Source organism: Ruditapes philippinarum, unplaced genomic scaffold (genome assembly GCF_026571515.1).
Source record: "Ruditapes philippinarum isolate M1 unplaced genomic scaffold, ASM2657151v2 ctg481_1_1_1_1, whole genome shotgun sequence".
Classification (NCBI taxonomy): Eukaryota; Metazoa; Mollusca; class Bivalvia; order Venerida; family Veneridae; genus Ruditapes; species Ruditapes philippinarum.
The window spans coordinates 276470-292819 of record NW_026866246.1 but is presented as its reverse complement, the minus strand read 5'-3'; positions in this window follow the sequence as shown (position 1 = coordinate 292819).

The following is a 16350-nucleotide window of genomic DNA, read 5'->3' as shown; positions in this document are numbered from 1 at the left end:
CATATTTTCTGGGTTTCATGATTTAATAGAATTGACAGACATCAATGTTAAATGGTTCTGTTGACATGGCAACGGAGTAGTAAAATGAAAGTCACGTTAAGATAAACACACCGGAACGTATGGCACTTTCATGCATATTAATGAAGAATGACATGATTATACAATAGACAAACTTAATTAAGTATGTTGTCATGGTAACAAATTGAAAAAATCTTTAATATTAAAGAATTAATTCTAGCAAATTATCACACAAAAACAGATGATAGTTTAAAATTTAATAAATTAATTCATTTCAAGAAATTGCATTATGCATTCGTAAAAATAACTCTACTCAGTTTTACTTTTCAATTTCTGTTATACTTTAGAGTGACCAAGTTATCTTTAAGGCCCATTAAGCCCCCAAAAGTGCATGTTGTTGTTTTTATTTCATAAAAGTTAGTGTACTTACTTTATCAGTTCAAAAGTGGTTCTATTAAGCCATAATACATAGACCATTCTTTGCTTTTTTTTCTTTTGACCATAACAAATATCATATAAATAACACATAGCTGTCGGGGTGATAGAGGATAGTGTCAACCCGAGAACTGGTATATTACTCGAGGCGCAGCCAAGGGGTAATATGCCAGTTCAAGGGTTGGCAATATCATCAATCACCCCGACAGCCATGCGTTATTTATTTTACTATACTGAAAGACCTACAACTACAATATTTATAAAGTACACAGAGTCAAGGAAATAAATAAAATAGTCATCATCATTTTTGCAATTTAATTTTCCTCAAACAATAAACTAAAAAAACGGTTCAAGAATGGTTTTATACATTTTTATATAAAGTTGAAAAAAAATATTGTAACAATTTCTAGTTAAACTTAACAATTTACTGGATATGAATTTATGCAAGAGTTATGTGCCCTTGGGTGATATGGGAAATAAATCCTAGGAGGATGATATTCAATCAGAACACATAATAGGCCTATGGGAGTTTTACATTGAAGGATATATTGAGGTAATAAATAGTGTTTTAGTAGGAAAGACAAACTACTATTTTGTTTACATTGTTCTACTTTTTAAAATTATAACACATTCAGGACCACTTTCTTCACGTTTTAAGCATCTAAACATTCTCAAACTCTATATATAAATTTTTAAAATGTATTTTGTCTTCTCTTGAGAGGAAAATCTGAGGGTTTATGTGTCTTAAAACACCTAACGGGTTCAGCACTGACATTTAGATAAAGCAGCACTGACATTTAGATAAAGCTACACTTATCCGTTTATCTGTTATCTGTCTAGGACTTCAATGTAGTATTATAGGATTGTGTAAGATAATTCCTGTTCTGTAAAATTAACAGGGAAGGACTGAATATTAGAAGAAGAATTTTCATTGGTCATTTTAAAATTATAAACTGAAATCGGTGAATCTCATTGGTCAATCTAAAATAAAACGTAAAATTCTAAAATAAAATGTAAAGGATAGTTCTTACCATTCTAAAATAAAATTTTAAGGATAGCTTAAAATAAAATGTAAGGAATAGTTTTGCAAGTATAGAATGAAACGTGAAGGATAGGTCTAAAATAAAATGTCATAGGAATGAGGATAGTTTTTTAAATTAAGTTAATTTGTAAATTATTACAAAAGTCAAACATAAAACAAGTAAGAGACATCTAAAATAGAAGTTGTCCTACTTTGAAAATGTCATCAATATCAATATGTTATAATTTAATTTTAATGTTTAAAAAATGGGTATTTTCTTAGCTAATTACGGCCATATAGGTAGGTATTAAACTTGAAATAAATAAATAAAAGATATTTACCTAAAGCTATCTGTGTTCTACATACTCTTTCCACAATCTATGACAAAATTTATCAATGACAATGTATATATAAATGCATGAAAATTTGAAATTTTATGTTAATTATTAAAATGGAAATAAAAAGGAAATTATATACTAAATAATTGTTCAATGCTAGAGACAAAGAAAACCAGAAAATAATCATAGTCTTCCTTTTAATTGTACAATGATTGTCTCTACTTATTTTCCTGATATTTTAATGATTTACATAATTATAAAACATGTATAATGTGCTTTTGTCCCACCATTTTAAGTGCAAAGCTCCCTAAACTCATGAAATAAACTTTGCATGTGCCTTTTCTTAATCAGAAAAATTGGTCAATTTAAAAAAGTTAAGTTTAATTTTAAGAAATTTTACCGTTTGGAGTATTTCTGTTAAATTCTTGTTATTACAAATGTAGTTTCCCTTGTCATCAATGAAAGTTTTAATACCACTTTTATTCAAGTCAAATGTTACATAATCTTCATCTGGGCTTAAAGACATTGATGAACATGGTACAGAAAAATCCTCGATCAATTTTGTTTCATTAAATATCCATTCCTGATAAACGATATATCCTAGAATTGATACCACATTTATAATTACTATAAACAATATTAACAGAACAGCTACAACCACATGGTCTTCATTTAACTCGTTTTTTGGATCGTTTTTCACCCCTTTTAAATGTCTACATTCGGTATTCCTCTTTTTATTTAGAACCGCTTTAAAATTATTTGTTAGGTCATTTATTTTTCTTACACGCTTTATGATATTTAACGTGCTCAACATATTGTTCACTACATCACTTAACTTACATCGTTAGACTGGTATCAAAGTGTACATACAATTACAAGGTAACTACACAATTGTATCATAGTTTGGAGACCTTTCTGTTGAAAATGTGTCAGGGTTAAATCGTATACATATACATTCACAGTGCGTTAACTGGAGTGCGGGTATTAGTTACCCGCACTCCAAAGCATGCCCATTGATTGGCTCATTTTTGCTGGGGTTTACATATTGTGACGGCAGAGAAAGGGAAAGCGACAGAAATGTCATATTTAGATGTTCGTTCATTGGTTCATTTTTGTCGGGGTTTCATTTTGCGACAACAGGGAACGTGCATTTATGTTTGAATATGATACAAAAGAGAAAGAACACCAAAACACTCGGCAATCTGATTAATACTCGCGGGCTACGCCCCCTCGTACAAATCAGATAGCCACGTGTTTCGGTGCTCTTTCTATTACTTGTCCAATCATAATGCTCTAACAATGCAATACATCCATTCAGCACAGTTTGCTTTATGATAGAAGTAACTTCGATACGTTATGGTTATGTTTACTAATAAAGGCAACCTCCTGAATGATAGATAGAGAATATTTCTGAAAATAACCTTTGAGCTTTAAAGAAATTTCGCTACTTCCGCTTCAAAAACTAAAAATTAACATCTAGGTTAACAAGTCGGTATAAGGAAAAATCGGAAAATATCATTTACGTTACAACAGTGGTTCATACCGTTTTAAATCATAAACCGTGTACCGAACTTTTGCCGCAGCTTTACCTTCGGAACACCTCGCCGATATTTCATAATTAGAGCTTATTCGAAAATTTACGCCAGAATTGAGTACCGCTCAAGCCGGTGCTAGGGGGCGTGAGGGATGTTGCACTTATTCATTATCCCTCATGTACAGACTCAAACCGAGTCTGCAATTTTCATGTAATTTTGTTGTGATTAATGAATTCGAGGGATCACTTTGTTTCCAGATTGTTTATGGAAATGGCCGATATGCTATTGTTCGCAGTTGCAATTCAACCAATAAGAAATCATTTGAATAATTAAAAAAATCATTTTCCGCTGCTGCGTTAAAGACCGCTCGAATGTTTCTATTTAAAAAAGCAAACTTGATTTAGTTCCTGCAGACTGGAACTATTCATTTAACTTTTGTAGAGGGCTATCTAATATTTATATGAAGTGGTCAACAACTACCATGTGGTTAAGAGAAAGTTTTATAAGACATTGTGGATATTGTACGTCACGTACTGTATGACTCTATTAAGTAGGAAAAACTTCTTGTTTCCTGAGTTTAAAAAGTTTATCGTTAAAACACGATAAGGTTAAATCTTTGATTATTCGGTTTTCAGCTATAATCGACAATATTATTTTTCCGTTGATTTACCCAAAGAATGTTATCTTGCATGCTTTCAAAATTAATGATTGATTGTGTACACGCATACATTATAAACAAACCAATACATGTATTACCACAAGAAAGAAAGCCATTTTAAGAAGCCGGTAACTGTTACCATGAGTCATTCGTTAATTTGTGGAAAACCAGACAAGTCATTCATTGTTAACGGGTTATTAACATTTAAAGATAAAATCAATTACCGATGCCATGCCAACAAACGATATATCAATGTAGCGAAGCAACAATAATTATCAACAAGAAATATCTTTTTAAAAAAAGATACTCGGCCGAAGTAAAACTGGTTAGCTTGCATATCACGGGAGTGGAACCGCAAATGGAACTCAAAATTAAGCATCGGTAAAATATATGTGAATCTCCGCTGCTCCAGATGTACGCCTTAACTCGATATGTGAAGGAGAAAATAGGCCAATCAAAGAGTAACTTATCAACATTTTACACATTTATATAAAATTCGATGCTTTTTTTTTTAAGAAAACCGAAATGTGATTCTACCCTGCTGGCTTTCCGCCAGAGCTACGGAATTTTAATTGTTCTTTCAGATTGGCTATTCAATTACCATATGAAAGTGATCCGTAGTTTTGTAGATGGTTACCTATATCACCTTTTTGCAGTGTATGATGTGTGTCTGTCGGTAGAGGTGGTCACTTGTCAGTTTCTGTATTTGATTTTCACTAAAAAGAAGTCGATATCCGGACCTTAATGTTACATAAGATCTATATTTAATGACGTAAGAGCCAAATCTCAGGGATGGGGCCGGTGGGTTAATACCATCTCACTTTCGATTCGCGCATGCAGTAGATAATGAACTTATTCTCCTGGATCTTCAAGAAATACCGCTGGTTAAGAAATTAACGGATTAAAATACAAGACAATTTAAGATGCAAATAAGACCATAGGAAAAAGATGACCATGTGAAAAATCATAATGTAAGACAATGTAGACCACAAAAACAATGGGCCAAATGAAACTATTGTACAATGTTGATCAAAAGACAAAGACCAAATGGCAAAGTAGATCAAGAGACGAAAAATGCAACTAGGCATGGTAGTTTATGAAACAAATGTGGTTAAGGATTACAGCAGATCTAGGGACAAATAATGATAATCAAGATACACAATGAGACAAACACAGACCAAAGCTGTCCACGGGCCATATGCTACTTTAGGTCAAAGCATCCAATGGGACAAATAATCCAATACGTCATAGCAGAGAACAATTAAACCATATGTCAAAGCAAATCATGGGACAAACAAGATCATAGAATCTTTTGGCAAACGAAGTAATAGAATAGAGCAAATAACTAGGATGAAAAAGTAGATCAACAGACAAATGAGACCATATTAGGAAGCAGACAATTGTAATTGCGCAGATGAAATCATTCCATTGTATAAAGTAAATCAAGAGACGAAACGTAGCAGATCATGGTATAGATGAAATCATAGGGAAATGTTAACCATGCTACAAACAAGATGACTGTACAAAGTATAACGAAAGATAAATGAGACTACTGTAAAATTAGTTAAGAGATAAATGATGAGAAATTCAACTATAAGACAATTTGACAAATGATATCATAGGATAAAGAAGATCATAAGAAGAATAAGGACGAAGAAGATTGTCGAGCAAAGCAAAGCATTTTACAATTGATACATAGGACATAGATTATAGAACAAAACCGTTAATGGTAAAAATGAGAACATATGCAAAAGCAGACCATAGGGCAAAGTAGACCACTGTATAAAGTAAACGATAGGACAAAGCAGATCATGGGACAAAGAAGAAATAAAAGAAAGAGTCACAACATAAAGAAAATGCAATGCAAGGCTATGTTGACCTAGAGTTGGAACCTGCATCAACTAGGTTTGAATATAAAACATTTTGTATGCAAATAAAGACATTTTTAAATAAAATTGTATTATTCAGCATTTGTCTGGCCCCTTAAAATGTCTGTAAACGTTTTCAGTAATTTTTTTTAATTTGTTGGTTTTATCACCAAAACCCAAAAAAGAGACCAGAATGTAATCTATCAGTGAGCTTCCGTCTATCCCTAATAAGAACAAGAGTGTCAAGATGACCCTAGATCGCTCACCTGACCCCTCGAACTCATCCGAGCAATTACGTAGACAAGCATTCTGAAAAAAGTTTCATGACAGGCGAGTCAAAAATGTGACCACTAGAGTGTTAACAAGGATTTTGAATATTTTAGCAGTGTGACCTAGTTTTTGACCCCAGGTGACCCATATTCAAACTTGACCTAGAAATCATCAAAACAAACTTTCACACTAATTTCCTGGATAGTTCGATCAAAACAGTAGCCACTAGTAGAGTGTTAACAAGATTTGTCTATTTTTAGCTCCTGTGACCTGGTTTTTCATTCGAGATGATCCATGTTTGAATTCATCTGAGCAATTTACCTAGACAAGCATCCTGACCAACCTTGATGACAATTGAGTCAAAAATGTGACCACTAGAGTGTTAACAAGGTTTTTTTCAATATTTGGGCGGTGTGACCTAGTTTTTGACCCCAGGTGAGCCATACCAGTACTCGAACTTGACCTAGAAATTATCAAAACAAACTTTCAGGCCAATTTCCAGGATATTTGGATCAAAACAGTAGCCACTAGAGTGTTAACAAGGTTTTTCGATTTTTATCTCCTATGACCTAGTTTTTCATTCGAGATGACACATGTTCGAACTCATCCGAGCAATTATATAGACACGCATCCTAACAAAGTTTGATGACAATTAAGTCAAAAATGTGACCACTAGAGTGTTAACAAAGTTTTTTCAATATTTGGGCAGTATGACCTAGTCTTTGATCCCATGTGACCCATATTTCAACTTGAACTAGAAATAATCAAAACAAACTTGGGATTTTTGGATCAAAACAGTAGCCACTAGAGAGTTAACAAGATTAGTCTATTTTTCTATTTTTAGCTCCTGTGACCTAGCTTTTCATCACAGATAAGCCATGTTTAGTATCATCTAAGCAATTACCTAGACAAACATTCTGACCAAGTTAGATGACAATTGAGTCAAAAATGTGACCACTAGAGTGTTAACAAGGTTTTTCTATTTTTAGCTCATGTGAACTAGTTTTTCATCCGAGATGACATATGTTCAATCTCATCCGAGCAATTACCTAGACAAGCATCCTGACAAAGTTTAATGATGATTGAGTCAAAAATGTGACCACTATAGTGTTAACAAAGGTTTTTCTGTTGACCTAGTTTTTCATCCGAGATGACCCATTTTGAACTCATCTGAGCAATTACCTAGACAAGCATCCTGACCAAGTTTGATAATGATTTGAGTCAAAAATGTGACCCCTATAGTGTTAACAAAAGGTTTTTCTGTTTAAAGCTCCTGTGACCTAGTTTTTCATCCGAGATGACCTATTTTGAACTCATCCAAGCAATTACCTAGACAAGCATCCTGACAAAGTTTGATGATGATTGAGGCAAAAATGTGACCACTAGAGTGTTAACAAACAAGTGTGGACGGACGACAGACGATGGACATTCAACGATCCTAAAAGCTCACGCTGAGCTAGCTCACGTGAGCTAATAAATTCATTCTAATAAAAAAAGCATAATAAAATTGTGTGAACGTCTGATTTTGTTTGTTTGATTTTTGTTCCATTAAAAATTGATTTTATTAAGTATTGGTTAGCCAAGTTTCAAGGCTTTATAAAACAGTTAAGGCAGAAAAACTAAATGAATATAATACCAAATATCTCATACATGTACATGCAATTAATTCATAGCAAGTAATATGATACTCACGTTTACGTCAATATTATCCTTTTATGGATAATGATAAATATGCTTTAGCATGATCTCAGCGTTTGAAAGATAAGTAGAAAGTGCAAAAAGTACAGCCTAAAATAAAACACATTGTTATTAACCTTCAAATTCTAAGAAACAACAAGTATTGACAGATTCCAAGGCTGTGAAACATTCTAAATTTGTATTTCGGCATACTTGTAGCTTTTAACTAAGACTGGGACTCACAAGAACATCTAAGTCTTTTGGTTTGAACTTTGAAGCATTCTGAAACAAATGTCCAAAGGTTTTTTCTCAAAATATTTTCAGTATGTTCTGTTTACACTTTACAGTAACTGTATCAAATACATCAAACAAAACAGATGGAGCAAATAAGAATATTGCTAAACATTAAATGTTATGGTAGACACCCACTAGAAGATGGTTCATGCTAAATATCTATGTTCAAGCTCTTTCGGTTTATTACAAGAATATTTTTTTTGGTTTTTACTATATACATATACATACAAGGAAAATCAATGGAGTTGGACCAATTTTGTCACCAGGACTTATATTTGAACAAACTTGGTAGACACTCACTTAAAGATGGTTCATGCTAAATATCTAAGCATAAGCTCTTTCGATTTTTTACAAGACTTTTAAAAAGAATTTCCTTCTGTTGCCATGGCAACCAGAATGTAGCATAGAATGGAATTCCTTGACAATTTTTAAAGAGTTCCATGCCAGGAACATTCTTGCTCAGTTTTAACAATATTGGCATATTTGTAATGTAGATATTGTTTTTAGAAGTTTGGCCCCATTTTTTTGAAGGACACATGACGCATTAACGCACGACGAATGCAGAGTGATCACAAAAGCCGACCCTTGAACACTTTGTGCTCAGGTGAGCTAAAACAAGCTATTGAACAAAGCAGACAACCACCCACTGATATAAGCAAAATTTTGGAAAAAGCTAACTACTACCAGGCAATACAGTCCATTGGGCAAAGCAAGCCACCACTGGGTAAAACACAACTTGGTAAGGCAGGCCATCAGACAAAATACCAATGGATAAAGCAGATCATTGGACTAAGCAGATCATAAGACGAAACAAACCATCACAGAGCAAAACAGACCTTTAGACAAAGCAGGTCACATCTGAGTAAAGCAGACCATGGGACAGACAAAGCTGACTACCTGTAAATAAAGCAGATTATAGGACATTTCAGATCATGGGACGAAACAAATCATGGGACAAAGCAGTCTATTACAGGGGAGAAGACCAACATTGGCCAAAAAGATGGGACAAGGCAGACCACAATTGGGTAAAGCAGATTGCCACATCGTTAGGCAAAGGAGATCATGGGACCAATCAGGCGATTCAGCAAGCATATCAGACCATGAACACAGCAGATCACGGGACACAGCATACTTCCGCTACAGAAGAAGACCAACACTCAGCAATGCAGATGACACCACTGGGCAAAGCTGTACAACTGACAAAGCAATCGACACCACGATGGGCAAGGCAGACAACACCATTGGGCGTAGCAGACTACACCATTGGGCAAAGCAGACAACACAATTGGGCAAAGCAGATGACACCTCTGGGCAAAGCAGACAACACCATTGGGCAAAGCAGACAACACCATTGGGCAAAGCAGATGACACCATTGGGCCAAGAAGACCAACTGGCAAAGCAGATCATGGGACAAAGCAGACCAATCAGCAAAATGGGTTAAGAGACAAAGCAGATCAATTTACAAAGAAGACAACAACTAGAAAAAGAAGACTACCACTGGACAAAGCAGATCATGGGATAAAGCAGGCAATGAACATATCATGGGACAAAGAAGAACAGAACAGATTATAGGATAAAGCAATTGTATGTTGGATTTACACTCCAACCATATAATTTGACAGTCAATCTCTGTCTTTGATTTATATGATGTACATGTACTTCACTTTCATGATGTAATACAATAAAGTTTTTAAAAACCAATGCAAAAGAAAACCAAGAAAATCACCTTTAACTTTTTTAATAAATTAATTCCCAATTAAAATACCAGTTTATACATTAGAAGTATATGTTGTTGCATATATCACAATAATTAATGTTACAACATCCAATAATACAGCACAGAAACATGTGAACTAAGTGAGCTTATCATGTGAAAAAAAACGTAAAATTATTACAGCATGGAATCATGACTGTGAATTAAGTTAGCTTATCATGTGAAAAAAGCAACATGAAAATAAGTCAAACATACAAATCAAATAAAAAAATCAGATTATTTTAATAAACTGATTCCCATCAAATGCTACATCAAATTTATCAACTTAACCATTGTTTTATATTGTAAATAAATATTCTACTTCAAAATTCTTTGAATACTTTAAATCAACAACACAACTATATGTATAAATCTAAATCTTATAATATTTTTATGAAGTCTATAAAAGGCAAAATTATTTTGTCTCGGTATAAATTTTAAAGCCGATTCTTAAAAAGAGTAGCAACATAGAATGGCTCTGTTATTTAACACACATTGTGATTGTATGTCAACAGAATAAAGTGTTAATAGAATGATATGTTAAGGAACAAAATATTATTAAGCAATGATTTTGATGTGCTATTTGTATTAATGTAAATACACTTATGTTTTTTGGTTTCTTTCTTACAGGTATTTTGGAAGTATTTTCTTTAAAAATGCAAAATGCCAACAATTGTTTTATAAACTAAAGGCAGCGGATATATAGCTTAAAATACTTAAAATATAGACAAAAATGCGCTGTCTATGCTAAATGAAATATCACATAATCCAAAGGTTTTCTTAAAAAATATGAATACAATGTGGCTTTATTTTTTGATAAATGAAACATTTTAGATCATGAGTTTAATATGATCTAATAAACTTTATGATGAATTCAACTCTCCTACAAGATAACAATTAATTAGTAATAACACCATCAAACAATGAACAGGTTTCCATGGAAACATATGTCACAAAGAAACAATGTTCACATTTTAAATTGTTATACATCTACGTGTATAATACACAGCCTATGCAGATTGAAAATAACAATCAATTATTGGCCTACATACTTCAACATTAAATATTTCCTTGTTCAAAGGTAATTAAATACAATGCATAAAGGGAAGAAAATGATCTATCATAAAAAAAGATTATTTCAAAAAATAAGGATACCAGGAAATTTATTACTTCATTTTGTATGACTAAAGCAAATAAGTTTGATTTAAATTTATAACAATTTTGTCATGTTAAATAACAATATGATAATCAGGAAAATATTTGGTTACTTCCCTGTTATGAGTGTTGTGGTAGCCGATATAATGCCCTGTGATAATTTAATAATTTTGTATGTATCTGAGGGAGCACCACCAATATGTTTGCAAAATTTAACGCTCCCACAAAATTTCTGTTCTTTTACAAACGTTATATTTCTACATTTAAGGCTATGACCACTGCTGTTCAAAACTTCATGTCTGAATGATGTTAAATTTGCACATCATGTCACATAAAAATAATAAACGTGTTTGTGTAATATATGAAAAAAATGAATAAATTAGAATTACAACTTAGCTTCAATAACTTTTTTTTGTTGCGCCAGGTGCGTGTTACCATGGCTTTCAATATCGCACGGAACACGCATTTAGCACACTAATTTAATAAACTTCTGCTTAAATTGTAGAAAACATTTTACGATCGCTGCACATATAAAAAATATTTTGAATTGAATGGAATATGAAGATGCAAGACTCTTAGTCCTATTACTTTCTGAACAGACCTCGTATTTCCCCCTTATTACTCAGACAATAGTATGACTGTTATTCTTGTGATGATTAATGTATAAATATAATCTTCCTTGTATGATATCAAACTTTTGATAACAGTATCAGATATAAAAGAGATTTTTTTTTCTATCAAAATTGTTTATAAAAGTTGCACATCAATATTAAGTTGACAGATCCGTGGCATTATTAAATATTTTCAAAATGATGAGAGATATTTACATTAAATCTAAACCAAAACAAGACAAAACGATTAAGTGTTATGATATGTAATTTACTAGAAGTACAAAACAAATATATATTTTTTACATGAAAATACAGGGAAAAAACTTGAGGAAATATGCTCTTTAATGATTTTTTACCTCAAACTTCACAATAAAATTAGGCTGATCTTTCAAGCCACTAATTTTCTCTTATAATATTTACCAGATATAACAATCATGACATACTGATGATCTAGAATTTGATTCCCTGTCTAAAACAAAATAAAAGTCAGCATTATCAGCTAGCCATTTGCTGGAATAAACCAACAAGAGGGCCATGATGGCCCTGAGGTCGCTCACCTGTATATAGGCCCCCCCAACCCCCCCCCCCCCCCCCCAACGTTGCAGAGCCAATTTAACCCAAGGGCTTTTATTTGCACAAACTTGGTAGACACCCATAAGAAGATGTTTCATGCTAAACATTTAAGCTCTAGCTCATTGGGCTTTTTAAAAGAAGATTTTTTTTTAAGTTTTTACTACACACATATAGTTAAAAACAATGACACCCCTGGGGCCGGGCCAGTTTTGACCCCAGGGCTTTTATTTGAACAAACTTTGTAGACACTTACTAAAAGATGTTTCATGCTTAATATCTAAACTCTAGCTATTTGGGTTTTTTCAAAGAAGATTTAAAGTTTTTGCTTAACACATATAAAGAAAATCAATGACCCCCGGGGCGGGGCCAATTTTGACCCCTGGGCTTGTATTTGAACAAACTTGGTAGACACCTATTAGAACATGTTTGATGCTCAATATCTTAGCCATAGCTCTTAGAGTTCTTTAAAAGAAGATTTTTTCAGTTTTTACTATATGCATATAGGGAAAATCAATGACCCCCCAGGGCGGGGCCAATTTTCACCCCAGGGCTTTTATTTGAACAAACTTGGTAGACACCCATTAGAACATGTTTCATGCTAAATATCTTAGCTCTAGCTCTTTGGGTTCTTTAAAAGAAGATTTTTTAAGTTTTTACTATATGCATATACGGAAAATCAATGATCCCCCGGGGCGGGGCCAATTTTGACCCCAGGGCTTTTATTTGAACAAACTTGGTAGACACACACTAGAAGATGTTTCATGCCAAATATCTAAGCTCTAGCTCTTTGAGTTCTTTAAAAGAAGATTTTTAAGTTTTTACTATATGCATATAGGGAAAATCAATGACCCCCTGGGGCGGGGCCAATTTTGACCCCAGGGCTTTTATTTGAACAAACTTGGTAGACACCCATTAGAACATGTTTCATGCTAAATATCTTAGCTCTAGCTCTTTGGGTTCTTTAAAAGAAGATTTTTTAAGTTTTTACTATATGCATATAGGGAAAATCAATGACCCCCGGGGCGGGGCCAATTTTGACCCCAGGGCTTTTATTTGAACAAACTTGGTAGACACTCACTAGAAGATGTTTCATGCCAAATATCTAAGCTCTAGCTCTTATGGTTTTTTAAAAGAAGATATTTAAAGTTTTTTCTTTCGGTTGCCATGGCAACCAGAGTTTTGCATGGAATTAAATTCTTTGAACAATTTTTAAAGGTGACCACCAAAGGAACATTCCTGTGAAGTTTGGATGAAATTGGCTTAGTGGTTTATGAGGAGATGTCATTTAAAGTAAAAGTTTACGGACGGACGGACGGATGCCGGACGAAAAGCTATCACAAAAGCTCACCCTGTCACTTTGTGACAGGTGAGCTAAAAATACATCTATAATTATTCAACATCAAAAATTACATTTCATTCTCAAAGCCACCTATACCTTGAACTACCGACCTTCAAAATGATTTTTTTTCAGCTTACAGCTTACTTCTATAGACTACAAGCAAGCACATGTAACATGATTTTTGAGGTATGTTTTGGTTAAAATAAAGTTGCCTTACTAAACAACTGACCATCTGTAGGTTGATTTAACTGCAACCAGCAAAACATTATACCAAATTTTAATTCTACAGAGTGACTTACATAACATCAAAAAAATAACAGGAAAGTGTGCAAAAATTACAAGGATATAATATAAATGAGGACAATATAAACCTGAAAGTAATGAAATAAGACCAAAAAATGTGTAAAACAAAATGGTTACATATTAAACCACAATATTTACAATGACAAAGAAAGGATTTCAAGAGATTTAAAGATGTCTCCCATTACATTATGCCTTAGTTTAAAGCAAATCAAAGGTATGATATGAAAAAGATACTGTCAATTCCCTTTCTCTCTTGTTATAGAAAAACATTTACATTACAATAAGTGTGATCATAGAAACACAAGTGATGCAACAAAGAATATCCTAAACAATGCACTTCATGTTTAATGGCTCAAAAATCTTAATTTTTGATAAATAGAAAAAAATGTATTTTAAGGTCCCTCTGATTCTTACTTGCTCTATGCTATCCCTATAAATTTAACATTAATAGTAATGTAATATAACCTTGCAGTTTACACATGTAGTAGAATGTCAAATTTTATATGTAGATAAAAATACTGTATGCGGTGTTTTTACTCAATTAAATAAGGAATGTTATATAGTTTTGATAAACAGACATTTCTTAATTATAATTTTGATTTTACAATAAAAAAACCTAAAAAAAAATACAATATCAATTTTATATAAAGTCAAATACAAAAATATACAAATATCTTCACAAGCATTATTATATTACATCAATATTAAGTAAGTTAACACATGAAAATCATTCTGTTTCCAAAAAAAATCATTAAATTTTACAATCATACTCTTTTATAATTTAAAGTATGTTTTAAATTCAAGCGTGTTCAATTGTAAATATGGTGTATATCATATGTAAATATTCTCTAAATATGGCTCCACAATGTGTTTTTCTTATCAATTTGTAGCAACCTCTGACTTCAAATAAGAATGACCATCTATTTACTGGTTATAAAATATGACAACACTTAAAAGACCTTTCATTATGAACACAATCAAATTAAACTTTCCACATGACACTATGTTCAGATACATGCATATTAGAGCGAGCGTCTAATCCCTAGCAGAGTAATAAGCTGACAGTCTCTATGTGTCTAACAAAAAACACATAAAACAATTAAAAGTCAAATAAGAGAAGACATTAATCAGAATCAGTGATAGAACATGTATACAACAAGTCTTGTCACACTATCTGAAGTATACTGGTATATCTAACAGGTATGCATACAGCAGCTTTCCATTATTTCTTGAGGAACATTTATAAACAGTGAAATTCATGATATTCACATTTTTCTACTGATAGATCTTATTTGAACTAAACCAAGGAAAACCAAAAACCTGAAATTAAGATAATCATTAGACAGTCAATCTTGATAATATTTGAATAATTAAATAATTCAATAAGACTGATCTACAAATAATTAACACATTTTTTTATCTATAGTATACAAATGTTTGAAATGGTGAGAAAAAAGTAAAATTAGTCTAACATTCATCGCTATAATAAGTAATGAATTAGTTCATCTACCAGGTATTATGCTCAACCTTAGATTAACTTCTGATAAACAAGAATGGGTGAAAAAAATCACTCTCTCGCACAACATTACGCCATCACTTGAAAGTACAATAAAATAACAGCTATAAACATCAGACAATTGAACAATACATATGACAACTTAGCAAAACTTGTGACAATACAGGGAACATTATTTAGTAAAACATATGAACATCATTAAAGCAAACATTACTAACAATTCAGTAATAAAGTCTGTTTAATTACACAAATCGGTGAAAATTTCACACTTTAATGACGAAAAATTAGGATTTCTCAAATCAAAATTTAAATGAGCCGCGCCATGACAAAACCAACGTAATGCGTTTGCGACCAGCATGGATCCAGACCTGCCTGCGCATCCGTGCAGTCTGATCAGGATCCATGCTGTTCGCTTTCAAACCCTATAACAAGTAGAGAAACCGATAGCAAACAGCATGCATCCTGATCAGACTGCGCGGATGTGCAGGCTGGTCTGGATCCATGCTGGTTGCAAACGCACTATGTTGGTTTTGTTGTGACGCGGCTCAAATGTTAGCATGTACATTAAATAAGAGGCATGCTTACATGTGAAGTTCCTATGAAAAGTAAAACATGTAAGTTTTTGTTATTTTACTCACAAATATATATTGAAAAACATTCCACTTGATAAAATGATCATGACTTGTACTGTGATATGGTAACTGATTAATTGATTTTTGTTTCAATTTTCATCTTACTTTTAGATAAATTTATATGAATATTAATAGACTTCCAAGGAAAAGAGGCTGACTCATATACATTTTTACACTAGTTTTTCCACATATTTGTTGGTTTTGCTGATTATCTATTAATGCTATAGTAATGGTTATTTGGTAATTAAGTATATTTACAATCATTGGCAGCATAACTACTCAGTATACTTACTTTTTCTTAAACAAAAAAGTAATAATTTTGATTATTGATATATGGCACACAAAACAATACA